Source organism: Colobus angolensis, unplaced genomic scaffold (genome assembly GCF_000951035.1).
Source record: "Colobus angolensis palliatus isolate OR3802 unplaced genomic scaffold, Cang.pa_1.0 Scaffold110, whole genome shotgun sequence".
NCBI lineage: Eukaryota > Metazoa > Chordata > Mammalia > Primates > Cercopithecidae > Colobus > Colobus angolensis.
Genome location: NW_012112031.1, coordinates 2,118,450 through 2,138,567, shown reverse-complemented (window position 1 = coordinate 2,138,567; position 20,118 = coordinate 2,118,450). Strand labels below are relative to the sequence as shown.

Sequence of the window (20,118 nt, the reverse complement as noted above, 5' to 3'; positions counted from 1 at the left end):
TTGTCAGTCTGGCGTGCTTTCTGTCTCTTAGGCTGTTTCATGAAATAGACCTCACTGTTTGGTTTGGTGTCTCCCAGATGAGAAAAATCTGGTTCCTTGGCGTGTATTTTACCTACCCCATTTGGGGGCTGTTTCTTCTGCCTTTTCTTGCACAACTTCCCCATTGTTGGGTACCTCTGTAGTCACTCCCAATACCCTGGAAACATCTTCCCTTTTCAGGGTTTAACAGACTTCACCTGTGTAGTTACCTTCTTTTAATGTGACTTTTGTCCTCTTAGGCTTGAAACCTAGAAGAGGAGCTGGCTTGTTCTGCTGGCCTTGAGCCAGATGTCATAACTTCAGGCAGTGCCACGCTGCACATCTCCAGCAGTTTGGAACGGAGAACAGAGTTAGAGATAAGATCGGCAGCTTTAGGTGATGGCTTTGTTTCAAATAAACCATGCGTGACCCAAGCCTCCACTTCAAATGGGGAATGAAATTGCTTTATCCTTTGACAGCTTGCCCTATGAAATACATTTATCTTCACTTAATTGCCTTAGATCCCAAGAGGCTACGTACAGTAATTTCTAGGAGATAATTATATCAAATTTTAAAAATATGTGACTGTGGACATGAATTTGTAACTGCAGTGGACAGGGAGGGAGAGAGGTGGGGGAAACCAAAGGTCCTGCTGAACTTGCTGGTACGTTTCCGTTCTTATCCTTAGAGTTTCCTTGGGTCGTAGACCTCTGACTCTGAATCTGCTGATTCAGATGTGGGATCCTTCGTACCCTGTGCTGCTAGGGTTAAAGCATCTTGTCTACTGCTCATGTAGCTGGATAGTGTTTTGCTCGGTCTCCTCCTGAAACTGGGAGGGGTCAGGCTGGTGGCGGACTTCCGGTTATATGTCTTCATTTAGTCCGGCTGGGCACAGTTTGTCTACACTGTAGGCCACAGCCACTGGAGGTTCTGGTTAGTGGCAGCTGAAAACCAGCAAACTTGTTGATTTTAAAACATGACTATTTAGATGTTAGGGATAAACTTCCTGTAGATGGGGGACAGGCTTCTTTATCTTGGCGTGTTTGAATATCCAGTTCTCATTTCCCTAACCTTTATATTTGAAAAAATCTAAAGTTTCACTGTCATTTTCACTAATCCTAGCCACTACCTACCTTTACCCTACATTTTTTTTCTTCTTTCTGAAATTCCAGGATTTTTGGGTTTTTTTTTCCCCGCCTCCTACTTAATCACTGTATTTCCATGTTGTGATGTAACAACCCCTTAAAGACCGAAGGCATTTTCCAGGTGTGGACACAGTTCTGGGTCATCGCTCAGCTCTTTTTGTCTGCATCTGCCTTTAAGACTACACACCGGACAGTTAGATTGTGAGCTCCGTGATACTCCTCTCCGACCGCCATTCCCAAGTGTCTAGTGTGGTGCTCATGTCTTAACGAGGGCTGTGTGAGGAAGAGCCAGTGAAGCCTAGCTGAGTGACATGGTTGGCAGGCAGTCCTGCTGTATAGACAAGGAAGATCTGACTTGGAGATACAGAGGACATTTGGATTCTGTACTAAGATCCGTGAATGTCTAAGCCAGCTTAGGGGTCGGGGGTGTGCCAAAACCAATCAAGGTGGGCTGACCGAAGCAGAGAATCTATAGAGCCAAAGACTTTCAGTTCCCATCAAGTTCTTTCAAGGCCTAGTCCCATGGCGCTTTCTGCTTGCAGGGGTCATTCTCCAGGTGTCTTTTATCCCTGCATTCTCACTTAGTCAGGGTCAGCCACACTCCTCAGCTCACTCAGAGGGAAGTGTTGCCTTTCTTTTAAACTCCTCCCCAAGAAACCTGACAGCTATGATGAGTAAGTCAATTTGCATTTGAAAAGGTCATGCTGGCGTGCCTCTAAGGGAAATCTGCAGCAAGTACGGTCACATCATTTCTTGGAGTCACATCAAGGAGTCTTTTTTAAGGAATTACACTTTAGCTCACATCTAAAACATGAGCACCTGAATAGCAGCCTGGGGGCTGGTCATCAGGGTTAGGGTGTTTCTTCTGGTGTGTTTCTTTTGAGCTAGAAAAACATTTCTCCATATGTCACCACCTTTGGTACTTCCTTCTGGAGAGCTGCTTTTCTCCTGCCTGCCCATTAGTCTGATAGTAGTACCAAGAAGCTTTCCATGGTTAGTAACCTTGATTCAAACCACTTCTTTTAGTTGGATCCTTTTTTTTTTTTTTTTTTGGAGACAGAGTCTCGCTCTGTCGCCGGGGCTGGAGTGCAGTGGCCGGATCTCAGCTCACTGCAAGCTCCGCCTCCCGGGTTCCGCCATTCTCCCGCCTCAGCCTCCTGAGTAGCTGGGACTACAGGCTCCCGCCACCTCGCCCGGCTAGATTTTTGTATTTTTTGGTAGAGACGGGGTTTCACCGTGTTAGCCAGGATGGTCTCGATCTCCTGACCTCGTGATCCGCCCGTCTCGGCCTCCCAAAGTGCTGGGATTACAGGCTTGAGCCACCGTGCCCGGCCTAGTTGGATCCTTTTTTTGAGTCAGGGTCTCACTCTCACCCAGGCTGGAGTGCAGTGGCGGGATCTAAACTCACTGCAGCCTCCACCTCCTGGGTTCAAGTAGCAGTCCTCCCACCTCAGCCTCCCAGGTAGCTGGGACTACAGGTGTCTGCCACCACACCCAGCTAATTTTTTTAGTTTATTTATTTATTTATTTTGTAAAGAAGAGATCTCACCATGTTGCCCAGTCTGGTCTTGAACTCCTGGCTCAAGCAATCCTCCTGCCTCGGTCTTCCAAAGTGCTGAAATTAGAGGAGCGAGCCACCACGCCTGACCTTAATTTGGTCTTTCAGGAGCAGAACATGCCTATTTTTTCTTGTGTTTTATTTAATAAAAAGAACATACTAAGCTTATATAAGGACTTACCAAGAAGGATAATTGAAATTCTGATGTCTTTAGACAAAAAAGCTAAAAAAAAGAAAAAAAAAAAGTGAGGGCTTTTCAGGGATTGAATCGTCTTTGGTACGTTTTTTGGTGGATTCCATGAATCCAACTATTTTGGTGTGTTCAGTAAAGTTTTCACTGAATTAGACTTAGGACTCTGTGTGCGTATACGTGTGTGTGTGTGTTGAACATATGTGTCTATTCCTCTGGAAAGATCATTAAACCCAAATTCTGAATAGGGAAATGGAGACTGTCCAAGGAGGGTCAGGAGCAGGCGAAAAGAAAACATTTTGCCACAGATATTTAGAGTCAATGAGATAGGTCAGATGGGAATGAAGAAATGCCATGATTTACTTCTATTTCTTAGAGCTCACTGTATGGCTGACTGATAACAATCACTAGCCACATTTGTCTACTTAAAAGTAAATTAATTGGCCAGGCACAGTGACTCATGCCTGTAATCTCAGCACTATGGGGGGCTGAGGCGGGTAGATTGCTTGAGGCCAGGAGTTCGAGACCAGCCTGGCCAACATGGTGAAACCCTATCTCTGCTAAAAATACAAAGATTAGCCAGGCATGGTGTGCATGCCTGTAATCCCAGCTACTCAGGAAACTGAGACATGAAAATCACCTGAACCCCAGGGCAGAGGTTGCAGTGAGCCAGGATCACACCATTGCACTCCAGCCTGGTCGACGGAGCAAGACTGTCTTAAAAAAAATATATATATATATATGTGTGTGTGTGTATATAATGTGTGTGTATGTATACACACACACACACATATATAGGCTAGGTGTGGTGTCTCATGCCTGTAATCCCAACACTTTGAGAGGTCAGTGTGGGAGGATTGAGTCCAAGAGTTCAAGACCAGCCTGGACAACATAGTGAGATCCCATCTCTACAAAAAATTTAAGTTAGCTTGGCATGGTGGTACGTGCCTATAGTCCCAGCTACTCAAGGGGCTATGGTGGGAAGATTGCTTGAACATTAGAGGTTAAGGCTACAGTGAGCTGTGATTGCACCACTGCACTCCAGCCTGGGTGACAGAGTGAGAACCCTGTCTCAATCAATCAATCAAAACTTAATTAAAATTAAATAAAATTGAAAATTCAGTTCTTCAGTCACACTAGTCACATTTCAAGTGGCCAGTCACCACATGAGACTAATGGGTACTGTATTGTCAAGCATAATATAGAACATTTCCATTATTGCCATAAAGTTCTCTTAGATGACTTTGGTTTGTGATAAAGTCACTAAGTATAACTCAGTTATTAAGGTTGGGGTTGGTGGGGGTGGATGGGGAAAGAGGAGGTGTTGGGCAAAGGATACAGAGTTTTTATTAGACAAGAGGAGTAGGTTCTTATGATCTGTTGTAAAGCATGGTGACTAGAGTGATTAATGTATATTTCAAAATAGCTTAAAGAATAGATTTTGAATGTTCTCACCACAAATAAATAAGTATATGAGATGACAAATGTGTTACATAGCCCAATTTGATTGTTCCACATGTACACATTTATCAAAATATCACATTGTGCTTCATAAATATATACAATTACTATTTGTCAATTTTAAATAAAACTATTAGGCCGGGTGCAGTGGCTCATGCCTGTAATCCCAGCACTTTGGGAGGCCGAGGCAGGTGGATCACCTGAGGTCAGGAGTTTGAGACCAGCCTGGTCAGCATGGCAAAACCCCATCTCCACTAAAAATACAAAAATTAGGTGGGCGTAGTGGCTTATGCCTGTAGTCCCAGCTACTCAGGAGGCTGAGGCAGGAGAATCGCTTGAACCCGGGAGGCAGAGGTTGCAGTGAGCCGAGATCGTGCCACAGAACTCTAGCCTGGGTGACAGAGTGAGACTCTGTCAAAAAAATAAATAAAGTAAAATAAAACTACTTTTTTAAAGGTCTGGGATGATGACAGGGAGGACATTGAGAGGGAGATACTAGGATTTGAATAGCTAAAGCCATTTAATTAGGAATGAATCAGCCTCAGAAGCCACGGACTTCAAAGAGTGGTAAACTACAAGATTCCTGCTGAGATAATTTAGTAGTGTATTTAGCAGGATTCAGAATATTATCTCCAGCATGATCAGTTTTCATGACCTTGTGTAAGAAAGTTTTCTACTCTTAGAAACACAGCCTCCTTTCATAGACTTTTTAAAAGTTATTTTGTCTTTATCTCTATGCCTTCATCATTATCACTTGCTTTTCCATTCTCGGTGTTTCATTTTCATTGATAAAACTTACATCAACATTTTCCATAGTGCTATCATGATGTATTATTTCATTTGATTTCCACTACAGTTCTGGGAGGCATTGTCACTTTTTTTTTTTTTGAGACGGAGTCTCGCTCTCTCACCCAGGCTTCCAGGTTGTAGCGCAGTGGCACAATCTTGGCTCACTGCAACCTTTGCCTCTTGGGTTCAAACAGTTCTGTCTCAGCCTCCCAAATAGCTGGGATTACAGGTGCGCACCACCAAGCCCAGCTAGTTGTATTTTTAGTAGAGACGGGGTTTCACCAGATTGGCCAGGCTGGTCTCAAACTCCTGACCTCGTGATCCACCCACCTCGGCCTCCCAAAGTGGACATTATCACATTTTACAGGGAGAAGATTAAGAATTAGACTGGTTTATCTGAGATCATGTGGCAATACTAGGTCAGAACCCAAACCTATCAGTTTGTAATAGATTTAGGTGAATAAGAGGCCTAAACATACAGTTTTATCCTCTTAGATCAAGAGTCTAGACATAGGCAGTCCAGGGTTAGTGTTCAGGCTCCACCACTTGGCTTCCCCAAGTTGGCAGACACTGGAGCTTAACATACAACATCCTACAATGTGGTCCCATCCCAAGATGGTTAGTAGAGCATCAGCAGGAAGCTTAACGGAGGAAGAAAACAGAAAGGGTATGCCCCATACATTTAAAGAGACTTCTTCAAGGTTTTATGTAGACGTGGTATTTATAAACATCTCAAGAGTCGCATGGCTGTCCTAGCTGCAGAGAAGGCTGAAAATGTACCCAGCTATTGGTCAGATGTGGTAAGACGTACCTGTAATCCTGGCTGCTCTAGAGACTGAGGCAGGAGGATCACTGGAGCCCAGGAGTTCGAGGCTGCAGTGAGCCGTGATCATGCCGCTGTATCCCATCCCTGGGTGAAATATTGAGACCCTGTGTCTAAAACACACACACACACTCACACTCTTAGTTAAAAATCAAAGTTATTTTGCTGAAGAGGGGAAGACTGGGTTGGGAGGTAACTGGCAAACTCTGCTCCAGCAGGTGTTTTGGTATTTGGTCTAGTGCTTTCCCACTGTTTCATGTTGTCTCTGACTTGTTAGCTAATGATTTAGTCATCTAAGCTTCCAGGGCTGCCATTTTTTCCAAAGAATTAAGCATAAGTCCCCTGTCTCGCAGATGAATAATTACAGTAAAAGCTCCATTTTACTGAGGACTTGCTTTGTCTTAGATATTATTCTAAGAATTTACATGTTTTTAAACTTTTTTTTTTTTCCAGACGGAGTCTCAGTCTGTCAGCCAGGCTGGAGTGCAGTGGTGCCATCTCACTCACTGCAACCTCTGCCTCCCGGGTTCAAGTGGTTCTCCTGCCTCAGCCTCCCAAGTAGAGTAGTTGCAACTACAGGCACGCACGACCATGCCTGGGTAATGTTTGTATTTTTAATAGAGATGGGGTTTCACCATGTTGACCAGGCTGGTCTCGAACTCCTGGCCTCGAGTAATCCACCCACCTTTGCCTCCCAAGGTGCTGAGATTACAACATGGTGAATCCCCGTCTTTACAAAATATACAAAAATTAGCCAGATGTGGTAGCATGTGCCTATAGTCCCAGCTTCTTGGGGGGTGAGGCAGGGACATTGCTTGAGCCTGGGAGGTTGAGGCTGCAGTGACCTATGTTCCCACCACCCTGAGTGACAAAATGAGACCCTGTCTCAACAACAACAAAAGGCAATCTATTTAATGTGCCTTCTTGGTTTCTCTTCACTGTCCCCTTTCTTCTTCTGTCACTCTCTGAGACCCGAGGCTGGGAAAAGAGATTGACATGGTTTAGGGTTTTAGAAAGTTGGGTTCCTGTACCTCATGTAGGAACTTGCATGAGAAGATTGTGCTGGAGAATTAATGAGATGTCTGCAGAGAATCCAGAGGCTCAAAGTTTCTATATCTTGTTAATAGAAATTTGCTTTCCAAATACAATTTTGTATTTTCTCTTCTCTCCCACTCCCCCGGTACTGTTATGAGTTGTAACAGGTAAGAGCACTATCCATTGATCGTCCCACACCTCTTCCCCATAGACAACTCAATGGGACTGGTGCTTGAATTTACAGTCCACATGTAGCCAGAGTGACACATCTGCTGTTAAGTTGCTCTGAGGCTTGACTTCTAGTGTTCATTCAACATTAGATATTTATTAAACACTTACTATTTACCAGGCATTCACAGTGCTAGGGATTTTGTGGTGAATGAGACAGGCATAGTCTCTTACCTTACAGATTTTACATTCCAGTTATGGGGATACAGAGCAAACAAGTAAAGAAATAAGTAAGCAAAATAAATTCACTGGGCATGGTGGCTCATGCCTGTAATCCCAACACCTTGAGAGGCCAAGGCAGGAGGATTGCTCAAGTTCAAAAGTTCCTTCCTTTTTTTTTTTTTTTTTGGAGACGGAGTCTTGCTCTGTCACCCAATGCTGGAGTGCAGTGGTGCCATCTCAGCTCACTGCAACCTCTGCCTCCTGGGTTGAAGGGATTCTCCTGCCTCAGTCTCCCGGGTAACTGGGATTACAGGTGCCTACCACCACACCTGGCTAATTTTTGTATTTTTAGTAGAAACAGGGTTTTACCGTGTTGTCCAGGCTGGTCTTGAACTCCTGTCCTCAAGTGATCCGCCTGCCTTAGCCTCCTAAAGTGCTAGGATTACAGGCATGAGCCACCGTGCCCGGCTGATTGGTTTTTATTGATTTGCAAGTCTGCATATGAATCTTTGTCAGCTACGTGCGTTGCGGATCACCCAGTGTATAATTTTAAATTTATTTACAGCATTTTCTTTGCATAAAAATTTTTATCACAAATCAGCCATTTCCTTTCTGGTTTAAGTCTTACTTAAAAAATCCTTTCTGGCTGGGCACAGGGGCTCATGCCTGGAATCCACCAGCATTTTGGGAGACCGAGGTGAGCAAATCACAAGATCAGGAGTTCAAGACCAGCCTGGCAGTATGGTGAAATCCTGTTTCTACTACAAATACAAAAAAAAAAAAAAATTAGCTGGGCATGGTGGCCAGACACCTGTAGTCCCAGCTACTCGGGAGACTGAGGCAGGAGAATCGCTTAAACCCGGGAGGCGGAGATTGCAGTGAGCCGAGATTGCACCACTGCACTCCAGCCTGGGCGACAGAGCGAGACTCCATCTCAAAAAAAAAAAGAAATCCGTTCTGAGTGTGCAATATTGGCCATATATTGCTAACTGTTGAAGCTAGACGATGGTATCAGGTTTATTTATTATACTAGTCTCTCCTTTTATATATGTTTGAGATTTTCCATAATTTAAAAAAAATTAATTAAAACAAGACCACTGGCATGCATTTAATAGCAAATATACTTAAAGTTTTATTGTATATAAAATCAGTTGACCTAATCATAAGCCGGAGCTTATAATTTTGTGGGGTAAAAGGGTTACTTTTATCTCTGTATAAAACTTTGTCATTTTATCTTTTTATAAAGACGAAGTCTTGCTCTTGTCGCCCAGGCTGGAGTACAGTGGCGCGATCTCGGCTCACTGCAATCTCTGCCTCCTGGGTTCAAGCGATTCTCCTGCCTCAGCCTCCCAAGTAGCTGGGATTACAGCGCCCACTACCATGCCTGGCTAATTTTTGTATTTTTAGTAGAGACAGGGTTTCACCATGTTGGACAGGCTGGTGTCGAACTCCTGACCTCGGGTGATCCACCACACCTGGCCCATTTGATCTTTTTTTTTTTAACCACTTGGTTGTTAGGTTAAAATATTACCAAGAATAATTGCAATTTTACATGAAAAAAAAGGAATACATACATACCCTGAGGTCATAAAGAATATATACCAACATTTTTCTTGTAAAAATTTTAGTTTTACTTTAGGTTTTTGTTGTGAATGTTTGGTTTTCGTTTTGGTTTTCCATTTATAGCTTCATTCCATTTGGGATTTATTTTGTAAAGTAGATTTCCGTTTCCTAATCCTCTGTTCCATTGAACCGGTGAGCAATTGCCATATATACAGTATTTAGTCTTCCCATCCATGAACACGATATACTGTTAATTTATTCAGGTCTTCTTTTATGCCCTTCAAGGATGTTTTGTAATATTTCCCATAAAACCCTTGCACAGATTTTGTTACTAATTTATCATATTTTCTGGTTAACTATTAATGGTATGAATATAAATGCTGTTTCTTTTCATCTTATATCTATCAACTTTACTGAGCTGTCTTGTTCTGTAATAGTAACCATAATAATAGAAATTCTTTGTTTCTAATTTTAATAGCAATGCTTCTAAAGTTACATTAAATCTACTTGTCATAGATTTCTTTTTTTTTTTTCTTTTTCTTTTTCTTTTTTTTTTTGAGACAGAGCCTTGCCCTGTCACCCAGGCTGGAGTACAGTGGCATGATCTCAGCTCATTGCAACCTCCACCTCCCGGGTTCAAGCGATTCTAGTGTCTCAGCCTCCCGAGTAACTGTGGTTACAGGCGCGCACCACCGTGCCAGGCTGATTTTTTTATTTTAAGTAGAAACAGGATTTCACCATGTTGGCCAGGCTGGTCTCAAACTCCTTACCTCAAGTAGTCTGCCCATCTCAGCCTTGCAAAGTGCTGGGATTACAGGTGTGACCAACCATGACTGGCCCATAGATTTCTGATAAGTATATCTTGTCAGGTTAAGAACATTCACTTCTATTCCTAGATAGCTGAGTATTTTTTTAAAATCACAAATAAGGGTTTAATTTTATTAAATATTTTTTCTTAATCTGTTGATGATCGTGTAGTTTTTCTTTTTAACCTGTTCATATGGGGTTATACATTAATAATTTTTTTTAAATGGGTTCTTATTCCCATTGCCCAGGCTGGAGTACAGTGGCATGATCTCAGCTCATTGCAACCTCCACCTCCCGGGTTCAAGCGATTCTAGTGTCTCAGCCTCCCGAGTAACTGTGGTTACAGGCGCGCACCACCGTGCCAGGCTGATTTTTTTATTTTAAGTAGAAACAGGATTTCACCATGTTGGCCAGGCTGGTCTCAAACTCCTTACCTCAAGTAGTCTGCCCATCTCAGCCTTGCAAAGTGCTGGGATTACAGGTGTGACCAACCATGACTGGCCCATAGATTTCTGATAAGTATATCTTGTCAGGTTAAGAACATTCACTTCTATTCCTAGATAGCTGAGTATTTTTTTAAAATCACAAATAAGGGTTTAATTTTATTAAATATTTTTTCTTAATCTGTTGATGATCGTGTAGTTTTTCTTTTTAACCTGTTCATATGGGGTTATACATTAATAATTTTTTTTAAATGGGTTCTTATTCCCATTGCCCAGGCTGGAGTACAGTGGTGCGATTACGGCTCACTGCAGCCTCAGCCTCCCTAGGCTTGCCCCTCCCACCTCAGCCTCCTGAGTAACTGAGACTATGGGCGTGTGCCACCATACCTGGCTACTTTTTTGTATTTTTAATAAAGATGGGGTTTCGCCATCCTGGGCTCAAGTGATCCGCCTGCCTTGGCTTCCCAAAATGCTAGGATTACAGGTGTGAGCCACCCCACCCAGCCCCGTAATAAAATTCTAATTTAAAACTATCATTTTCTTCCTAAAATAGTCAGTGTACTCTTCCAAACTTCAACATGGACATATTCTTGACTCATAGTTGTTTCGTGGGAGATAACATATTTCTTTCATTTTCTTAAAGGTTTTTACTGTGCTGCTTGCATGCCATTTCTCCCCTCCCTCCCTTCCTTCCTTCCTTCGTTCCTTTTTTTTGACAGAGTCTTGCTCTGTCACCCAGGCTAGAGTGCAGTGGCACGATCTTGGCTCAGTGCAACCTCCACCTCCTGGGTTCAAATTATTCTCCCAGCTCAGTCTCCCAAGTAGCTGGGACTACAGGTGTGCACCACCATGCCCAGGTAATTTTTGTGTTTTTAGTAGAGATGGGGCTTCGCCATGTTGGTCAAGCTAGTCTCGAACTCCTGACCTCAAGTGATCCACCTGCCTCGGCCTCCCAAGGTGCTGGGATTATAGGCATGAGCCCCCGTGCTGGGCCTCAAGTTTACAATAGTGGGTATACAATGCTTGGAGAGGCTGTTAGAATAACAAATGGGCAGGATAGTGGCATACAGAATAAAGCGTAAGGCAGTTAGAGTGGCATATAGGTTAGTACTGTTGAAATCAGAATCCAGTGGTTTTTAATCTAACTCTAGAGCCATGCTGTCCAATAGAACTTTCTGCAGTGGTGAAAGTATTCTACTTTACACTGTCGGTGTGGTAACTACTGGCCGTGTGTAGCTGTTGAGCACATGACATGTGGCTGGTCTACCTGAAGAAATGATTTTTTAAATTGTGGTAAAATATACACACATAAAATTTACCATTTCGTGCCCTCCCTGCACTTGGCCACTGCCGCCCCCTGCCAGCAGCTTGGGGACTGGGAGCACTCATGCCTCGGGTACGCCACACCTTTGGCCAGACGCAGTGGCGCATGGATGTGCCCTTGGGGCCTCACCCCGGGCATCGCCGCGGCTGCCAGCGCCCTTCGCCTGTGCCTCAGCGTGGCGCCCACACTCCCTTCCTGCAGGGGTCTGCTGGATACCTGTAGCTGGAGCGCAAAAGGAGAGATTTCACCTCTTCTGGGAGTAGGAAGCTCCACTTTGACACTCACGCCTTAGTGTGCTTTCTGGAAGACAATGGGTTTGCTACTCAGCAAGCAGAAATCATTGTGTTTGTATTGGTCAAGGTCCTGGAGACCAACATGGGTATCGTCTACAAAGATATGGCCACCAAGATGCAGCGGGAGATTGCTCTTCAGCCAATAATGTCTCAGGCTGTGAATGTTTAAAAGGGTACGATTACTTGGGAGAAGTGTGATTTTTCAGCCCTCAGAGCAGAAAATGAGAAAATAAAACTCAAACCAAATCAGTTAAAACAACTAATGGATGAAGTGATTGAAGTCCTAACAAACAGATACTAAATTAGACTTCAGCCTAGAAAAGAGCAGAGTAAAAGAATTGTATTCGTTGAACGAAAGGAAGCTGCTGGAGTTGAGAACAGAAATAGTGACACTGCATGCCCAGCAAGATCGGGCCCTCACCCAGAGAGACAGGAAGATAGGAACTGAGGTTGCTGGCCCCCAAACCATGCTTGAGTCACACAAGCTTGATAATATTAAATATTTAGCAGGGTCTATATTTACGTGCCTAACGGTAGCTCTGGGATATTATTGCCTGTGGATCTAATAAAGTGTCTATTTAAAGAGGAAAAAAAAGGATTTACCATTTCAACAATTTTTTAAGTGTACAACTCAGTGGCATTAAGTACGTTCGCAGTGTTGTGTAACCATCACTACTATGCATTTCCAGAACTTTTCATCATTCCAAATGCTGTAACCATTAAACACTCCTGATTACCCCTTCCCCTGGCAACTTCTACTTTATAGCTCTATGAATTTCCCTGTTGTAAGTACCTCATATAAGTGGAATGATGCAATGTTTGTCTTTTTTTTTTTTTTGAGACAGGATCTCTCTGTGTTGCCCAGGCTGGAATGCAATGTCACCATTACGGCTCACTGCAGCCTCGAACTCCCAAGCCCAAGGGATCCTCCCACCTCAGCTTCCTAAGTAGCTGGGACCACAAGCACGTACCACCACACCCAGCTAATTGCACGCGTGTGTTCACGCGTGTGTGTGCTTGTGCATGTGTGCACGTGCGTGCGTGTATGTGTGCGTGTGTCTGTGTGTTTGCGTGCATGCACGTGTGTGTGTAGAAATAGGGTCTCCCCATGTTGCCAAAGCTTCTCTTGAACTCCCAGGCCTCAAGCAATCGTCCCGCCACAGCCTCCCAAAGTGCTGGGATTACGGGTGTGAGTCACCACTTTTGATGCACAAAAGTGTTTAATTTTGGTAAAGTCCAGTTGGCTTTTTTTTTTTTTTTTTTTTCTTGAGACTGAGCCTCACTCTGTTGCCCAGGCCGGAGTGCAGTGGCTTGCTTGATCTTGGCCCACTGCAACCTCCACCTCCTGGGTTCAAGTGATTCTTGTGCCTCAGCCTTTCAAATAGCTGGGATTACAGGGGCCTGCCCGGCTAATTTTTGTGTTTCTAGTAGAGACGGGGTTTCATCATGTTGGTCAGTCTGGTCTCAAACTCCCAACCTCAAGTGATCTACCTGCCTCAGCCTCCCAAAGTGCTCGGATTACAAACGTGAGGTGGTGTGTCCAGCCTGCTTATTTTTTCTTTTGTTTCCTATCCTTTTGATGTCATATCCAAGAAATCATTGCCAAATCCCGTGTCATAAAGATTTTCCCTTATGCTTTCTTCTAAGAGTTTTCTAGTTTTAGCTCCTTTTAGGTCTTTGGTCCATTTTGAATTGGTTTTTGTATATGGTATTAGGTAAGGGTCTAGCTTCATTCTTTTGCATGTAAATATCCAGGTTTTTTTTAAGCTCTTTTTGTTGAAAAGACTATTCCTTTCATAAGATTGGAATTGGTCTTGGCACCCTTGTCAAAAGTCAGTTGACCCTGTATTTGTGACAGTTTACTTCTACGTTTTCTGTATTATTCTATGCCAGTATCACACCATTTTGATTAGTATAGTTTTGCAGTAAGTTTTGAAATCCAGAAGCATGAGCCCTCTAACTTTTGTTCCTTTTCAAGATCATTTTGACTATGTGAGGTCCCTTAGGATTCCATATGAATTTTTTTTTTTTTTTTTTTTTTGAGACGGGTTCTCGCTCCATTGCCCAGGCTGGAGTGCAGTGGCACAGTGTCAACTCACTGCAACCTCCACCTCCCAGGTTCAAGCGATTCTTGTGCTTCAGCCTCCCAAGTACCTGGGATTACAGGCGTGCACCACCACACCCAGCTAATTTTTGTATTTTTAGTAGAAACGGGGTTTTGCCATGTTGACCAGGCTGGTCTCCAACTCCTGACCTCAAGCAGTCTGCCTGCTTTTGCCTCCCAGAGTTCTGGGACTACTGGCATGGGCCATTGCATCCAGCTAGATTCCGTATGAATTTTAAGATGTGTTTTTATGTATCTGTGGAAAATGCCATTGGGATTTTGATAGGAATTGCATTGAATCTGTAGATTGCTTTGGTTACTTTTGTTAGCTTAACAATATTAAGTCTTCCAGTTCATGAACATAGGATGTTTTTCCATTTATTGGAACTCCATTTTTAATTATATTCAATTTTAGGAAATTTAAATTTAAGTTTGGCCATATTGTAGCTAATGGTCATCCTGTTGGCCAGCACAGCCCAAGAGAATTATCCTCAGATTTTCTTTTCTTCCTAAATCTAAGGATTGTGGTGACATTTTCAGAGGCCTTGTAGTGTCTCCGGAAGTCTGGATTATATGGAATGCATGGTTAGAAGGTGAATACATAGGGATTTGGGTCCCTCCGGGTTATCTCTGTCTTGGAGATACAAGAGGGCTACAAGTCTTGCCACATCAGACTCTGTCTCCTTCTCTGTTTTCCCTTTGGAAATGTCTGGTTTTCTCAAGAGCCAAAGAGAACTTGTTTTCCAAAAAACTAGCAAAAAGTAGACTCTGCTGTGGCAGGAATGGAACTCCTTCTGCCTCTTCCTGTTTCCATAGAGGAGGAGACCATAGTGCCCCAAATGGGGTGTTTTTAAAAGAAATTCCTTCTCCAAATGGAGATGCTGATTGTTTTGTAGCAGTATATACCTTGTTCATCATTCTGATGGTGTTCTCACGGGAACAGCAATAAAAAATGCCTTTAGGCGTCAATCATGGTTGTGCTCCCAATTGCATTTTCCTTGAGGGTCAACAATCTAAGAGATGCCTGCACATTAGAAAAAAAAAATAAAGAATAAACGCTGTAAATAATTAGTTAAACCAGGAAACCCCCGTTCAGTGTCCATTCGTTTCTCTGCCATGTAAGAAGTCATGGCAGGATGCGGAAGACCTGTGTCCTTACTACTGTTCAGTCTCCTGCTGCCGCCTTCCCTAGCTTGCCTCTAAAGACTCCTTGGGGAGATCTGCAGATCTCAGAGTAAACAGGAAACCTTACTAAGTAAAATAGGGAGTCTTAGAGCCTAGAGGGTAAGAGACGTAGCTCTCCAGGAAGAAGATGCCTTTGGCCTTGGACAGCCAGGAGCAGTGGGTTTGTGGGGTTTTATGTAAACACTGTGTTATGACTCTCTGCGGAGGAACCCTCCAATCCACTTTAGGCCAGAAATGGAGCTTTGTTTCCTGGCCTCCCATGACTGCTCTACATCAGTCTCTCCTGAAAAGAGGCTAGAATATCACTTGTGTATTCAGAATTGGACTAGCCCAGTAGTTAGCCAGTTCGCTAAAGCTGATTTCTCTACCTTACTGCCCTGTGGCCTGTACCCCACCCTTGTTGTCACCCCTCTCTTTGTGCAGAGATAACTTCTTTACGATAGCATTTGGGATTTCCCACACTACAGTTGATCTGTCACCGCACTACCGAAATGCCTCTGCCAACCACTTGGGTGTCCTGGTGTCAGAAGTGAGAAGTGTCCCAGCCGTCCCACCCAGCCTCCTCAGCTCTCCTCTCTTTCTCCTGGGTTGTTGTTCTGGAATGATATTCCTCTTGGATTCAGTGTGTGCAGTCTGATTTGGGTGGAGCCTTGAGCTGTACACAGGAGTGCTGGTAATGTCTGGCCTTCAGTGCTGCCAAAGGCAAAAAGCTGGCCTCTTCTCAGTGTAAAGCACATAGCTGGATTGCTGGGGCAGTGTTAAATGGAGGGTGGGGTGAGCACATACCACTGTCTTCCTACTGTGTTTTCAGGAAGTGATTATAAAAGCAGCTATAAGTTTGAATGAAATCAAAAGAATGAATTGTCACCTTCCCCCAACAAAAACCAGATGAGCGCAAACATACACACAAACACACTCCTCCTCGGCGCTCCGTCCAGGATCCACGCCCTGGCTCTGCCGGGCTTCACTTTGGTGCTATTTCAGAGCAAAGAGCCTTTGTTGTGCCGTCTCCATCCTCTTCCCTGTGAGAGAGCTTAGTAGTCTTATGAATGAGAGCTCAGCTTCCCTTTCAGCATACTGTGGGTTTCACTTCCCTATCCTGTCTTCTTCCAAGAAGAGTATGGGCAGAAGTATATAGGTGGGAGGAATAACCAGTGCCCAAGATTCCATTTGTCAGTTAGGGATTGGGGTTTCAGAACTGGTAGTCAAATTGTTTGGAGACTTAATTGTCAAAGGAGTTTCTGTGCCATCAACACACTTCCATTCCTTCCTTCCAGCTGCCTCTTTCCCCGTACAGCCTTTTGCCTGGTACCTCCATGGGGTTTAAGCCATATGGCTCTTATGAATATTGTTTGGAGTCTCCAAAAGTGGAAGATTTGGCTGTGCAGCACACAGCACCCCTGGGTCTACTCCTCCCCTCTCAGCAGCTGTTTGCCACTGACCGAGGTGGCGACTGAGCCTATGTGTGTGGCCGGAGTCAGTGACAAGCATCCCACCCAGGCCTGGGGAAGCCCTTAGCCAGTGCGGTTCCTGTGGCAGCAGCCAAACACGCCAGAGTTCCTCATACCTTCAGGGCTATGGTGTAACAGCCAGCTTTATGTGGTAGCATTGTTTAGCGTTGGTTGACTTGACTTCTCTGTCCCCACCCTCTGTCTTTAAGGGAATCTGGCCATGATCCAGTAGGGAAGAAGTTGGCATTTACAGAGAGTGGCTTTCTGCCACCTCTCATGTGGTAGGAGCCAGGACCACCTTCCATCTCTGCTTCCTACCCATGTGGCAAAGAGGAAGGGGCCCCTCTGTGCTCAGCCTCCCATTGTGGAGTTTCAAGTTGCCTAAGATCAGAATAAGGCTATCTGCCAGGTTATCTGCCCAGATAAACATTTATTGTTTACAGGGACATGTTTCAGCTGCTCTGGCTGCTCCTACTGGTGAGATCTTCTAGTGTCTTGAGGTTTTACGCCAGTATATGGGGCCAACATCCAGACACAGAACTACTGGGGTTGGAGAGGCTCGGTGGCTGGCGGCTTCTAACTGCGTCGCCATGGCCCCCCGCCCCTTCCCACTGCCAGAGCTGGATTTACATCTCTTGTTCTTAGGTCTGCCTCCTGGATATTGAAGCTGCGTCTACATTTTAAACCTTTCTAGCCTTTAGAATTTGGGGATTTATATGAGATCCAGTGTTAGGACACAGCAAGCTGAAGACTTCTTTTACATGGCAAAACCAGCCCTCTGACACTGTGTTTTCCTTAATAGCTAATGAGACAGCTGTTTAGTGACAGCAACAGGGATTGATGCAGATTTTCTTTTTTTAATCCAACTAGGTCCAGTGCTTCCAAATACTGTCTTTTTATACTTTAGTGATGTGATTGATTTTCCAACATTTTATTATACAGCAAAGTTGAAAATTCTCCAGTGAGCTCACTTATACCCAGTACCTAGATGCAGTCATTCTCGTTTTACTGTATTTGTCTTATCACATTATGTTTATGTCTCTCCCTCTCTTCCCCATCCATCCATCCATCCATTTTTTTCTTCTTTTAAATATTTTTTTAATGGCTATAATCCTAGCACTTTGGGAGGCCAAGATAGGCAGATTGCTTGAAGCCAGGAGTTCGAGACCATCCTGGCCAACATGGTGAAACCCCGTCTCTACTAAAAATACAAAAATGAGCTGGATGTGGTGGCGGGCACCTAAATTCCAGCTGTTCAGGAAACTGAAGCATGAGAATTACTTGAACCCAGGAGGGCAGAGGTTGCAATGACCTGAGATTGCGCCTTGCACTCCAGCCTGGGCGACAGAGTGAGACTGTCTCAAGAAAAAAAAAAAAAAAGAAAGAAAAGAAAAGAAAAGACCAGCCTGGGCAACATGGCAAAACCCCATCTCTACAAAAAATACAAAAATTAGCTGAATGTAGTGGCAAGCACCTGTTGACCCAGCTGCTCGGGAGAACTGCTTTAGTAGCCCAGGAGGTCGAGGCTGTAGTGAACCCAAAATCATGCCACTGCACTCCAGCCTGGGTGACAGAGCGAGAGTCTCTCTCTCTTGCTCTCTCTCTCTCTTTTTCTCTCCCCCTCCAACACACACACACACACACACACATATATGCATATGTGTATATATACGTATATGTGTGTGTATATATATAAATGATCATATAATTATGTTATAATCCCTTATCTCCACCTCTGTCCCCAGAGGCAAGCTCTGTTCTGATTTTTTCCACCAAGATTAGATTTGGCTATTTTAGAACCCCATATAAATAGAATCACACAGTAAGTATATGCTCTTGAGTAAGCCTTTTTTCATTTAGCTTAATCTTTTTGAGATTCCTCTATGTTGTTACATATATTAGTAGCTCACTCCTTTTTATTGCTGAGTAGTATTCCATTTTATGAATACGTCACAGTTTATCTGGTTGACAGACAGCGAATCTATTTCCAGTTTTTAGCTGTTATGAATAAAGTTGTTGTGAATAGTTGTACACAAATCTGTTTTTGGACATGTGTTTTCACTTGACTAAATGCCTAGGATTAGAATTGCCAAGTCAGAGATTAGATGTGCATTTTTTATTAGAGATCCCCTAGACCAGGCTTGTCCAACCCGTGGCCCACAGGCTGCATGCAGCCCAGGATGGCTTTGAATGCAGCCCACCACAAATTCGTAAACTTTTCTTAAAACACTATGAGCTTTTTTTTTGCCCCCCTCCCTTTTTTTAAGCTCATCAGCTATAGTTAGTGCTGTTATATTTTATGTGTGGCCCAAGACAATTCTTCTTCCATTGTGGCCCAGGGAAGCCAAAAGATTGGATACCCCTGCCCTACAGCTTTTTCCGAAGATGAAGATTGCTTCACATCCTCATTGGTAGGTGTGTGGTGACTGGTGATACATCATTTTTGGCTTCAATTTGTATCTCCCTGGTGACTAATGAAGTTGTATACTTTTTGTTTTTTCAGACAGGGTCTTGCTCTGTCACCCAAGCCGAAGAGCAGTGGCGCAATCACGACTCACTGCAGACTTGACCTCCTGGGTTCAGGCAATCCTCCTGCCTCAGCCTCTCAAGTAGCTGGGACTGCAGGTGTGTGCCACCACACTGGGCTAATTTTTTTAAAACTTTTTGTAGAGACAAGATACTGCTATGTTGCCTATGCTGGTCTCCAGCTTCTGGGCTCAAGCAGTCCTCCTGCCTCACTCGCCCAAAGTGCTAGGATTACAGGCAGGAGCCACCATGCCCGGCCGAAGCTGTATACTTTTTCATATGCTTACTGACCATTTTGTATATCTTCCCTATGAAGCATCTTTTCACATCTTCTACCCATTTTCTTTAGTTGGGTTATTTTCTTACTGATTTCTTTATGTATTCTGGATGTAAGTAGTTTGTCAGATACATGTTTTGTGAATATTTTCACAAAGTCTGTTTCTTACCTATTCATTTTCTTAATATCTTTTGATAACAGAAGGTTTTAATTTTCATGAAATCAATTTATCATGCTTTTCTTTTATGGTTACTTTATGAGGGCTAAAAATCCCAAGTGATAAGGATCTTCTACTTGGTTTTCCTGTAAGCTCTATACTGAGGCTGGGCCTGGTGGTTCACGCCTGTAATCTGAGCACTTTGGGAAGTCGAGGTGGGTGGATCGCTTGAGGCCAGGAGCTCAAGACCAACCTGACCAATATGGTGAAACCGTTCTCTACTAAAAATACAAAAAAATTAGCTGGGCATTGCCGGGCACGGTGGCCCATGCCTGTAATCCCAGCACTTTGGGAGGCCAAGGCCGGCGGATCATGAGGTCAGGAGATCGAGACCGTGCTGGCTAACACAGTGAAACCCCGTCTCCACTAAAAATACAAAAAAATTAGCCAGTTGTGGCGGCGGGCGCATGTAGTCCCAGCTACTTGGAACGCTGAGGCAGGAGAATGGCATGAACCCAGGAGGCGGAGCTTGCAGTGAGCGGAGATCACGCCACCGCACTCCAGCCTGGGCGACAGAGC

At 44.0% G+C, this 20,118-nt stretch overlaps 1 protein-coding gene and 1 pseudogene across 2 annotated transcripts in view; both read left to right on the top strand.

The window, feature by feature from the left end:
* SMG6 (SMG6 nonsense mediated mRNA decay factor) overlaps positions 1-20,118 on the top strand; it is a 262,067-nt gene that overhangs the window by 181,768 nt on the left and 60,181 nt on the right. The window lies entirely within an intron of this gene.
* Positions 11,545-12,405, top strand: LOC105521815 (annotated as a pseudogene).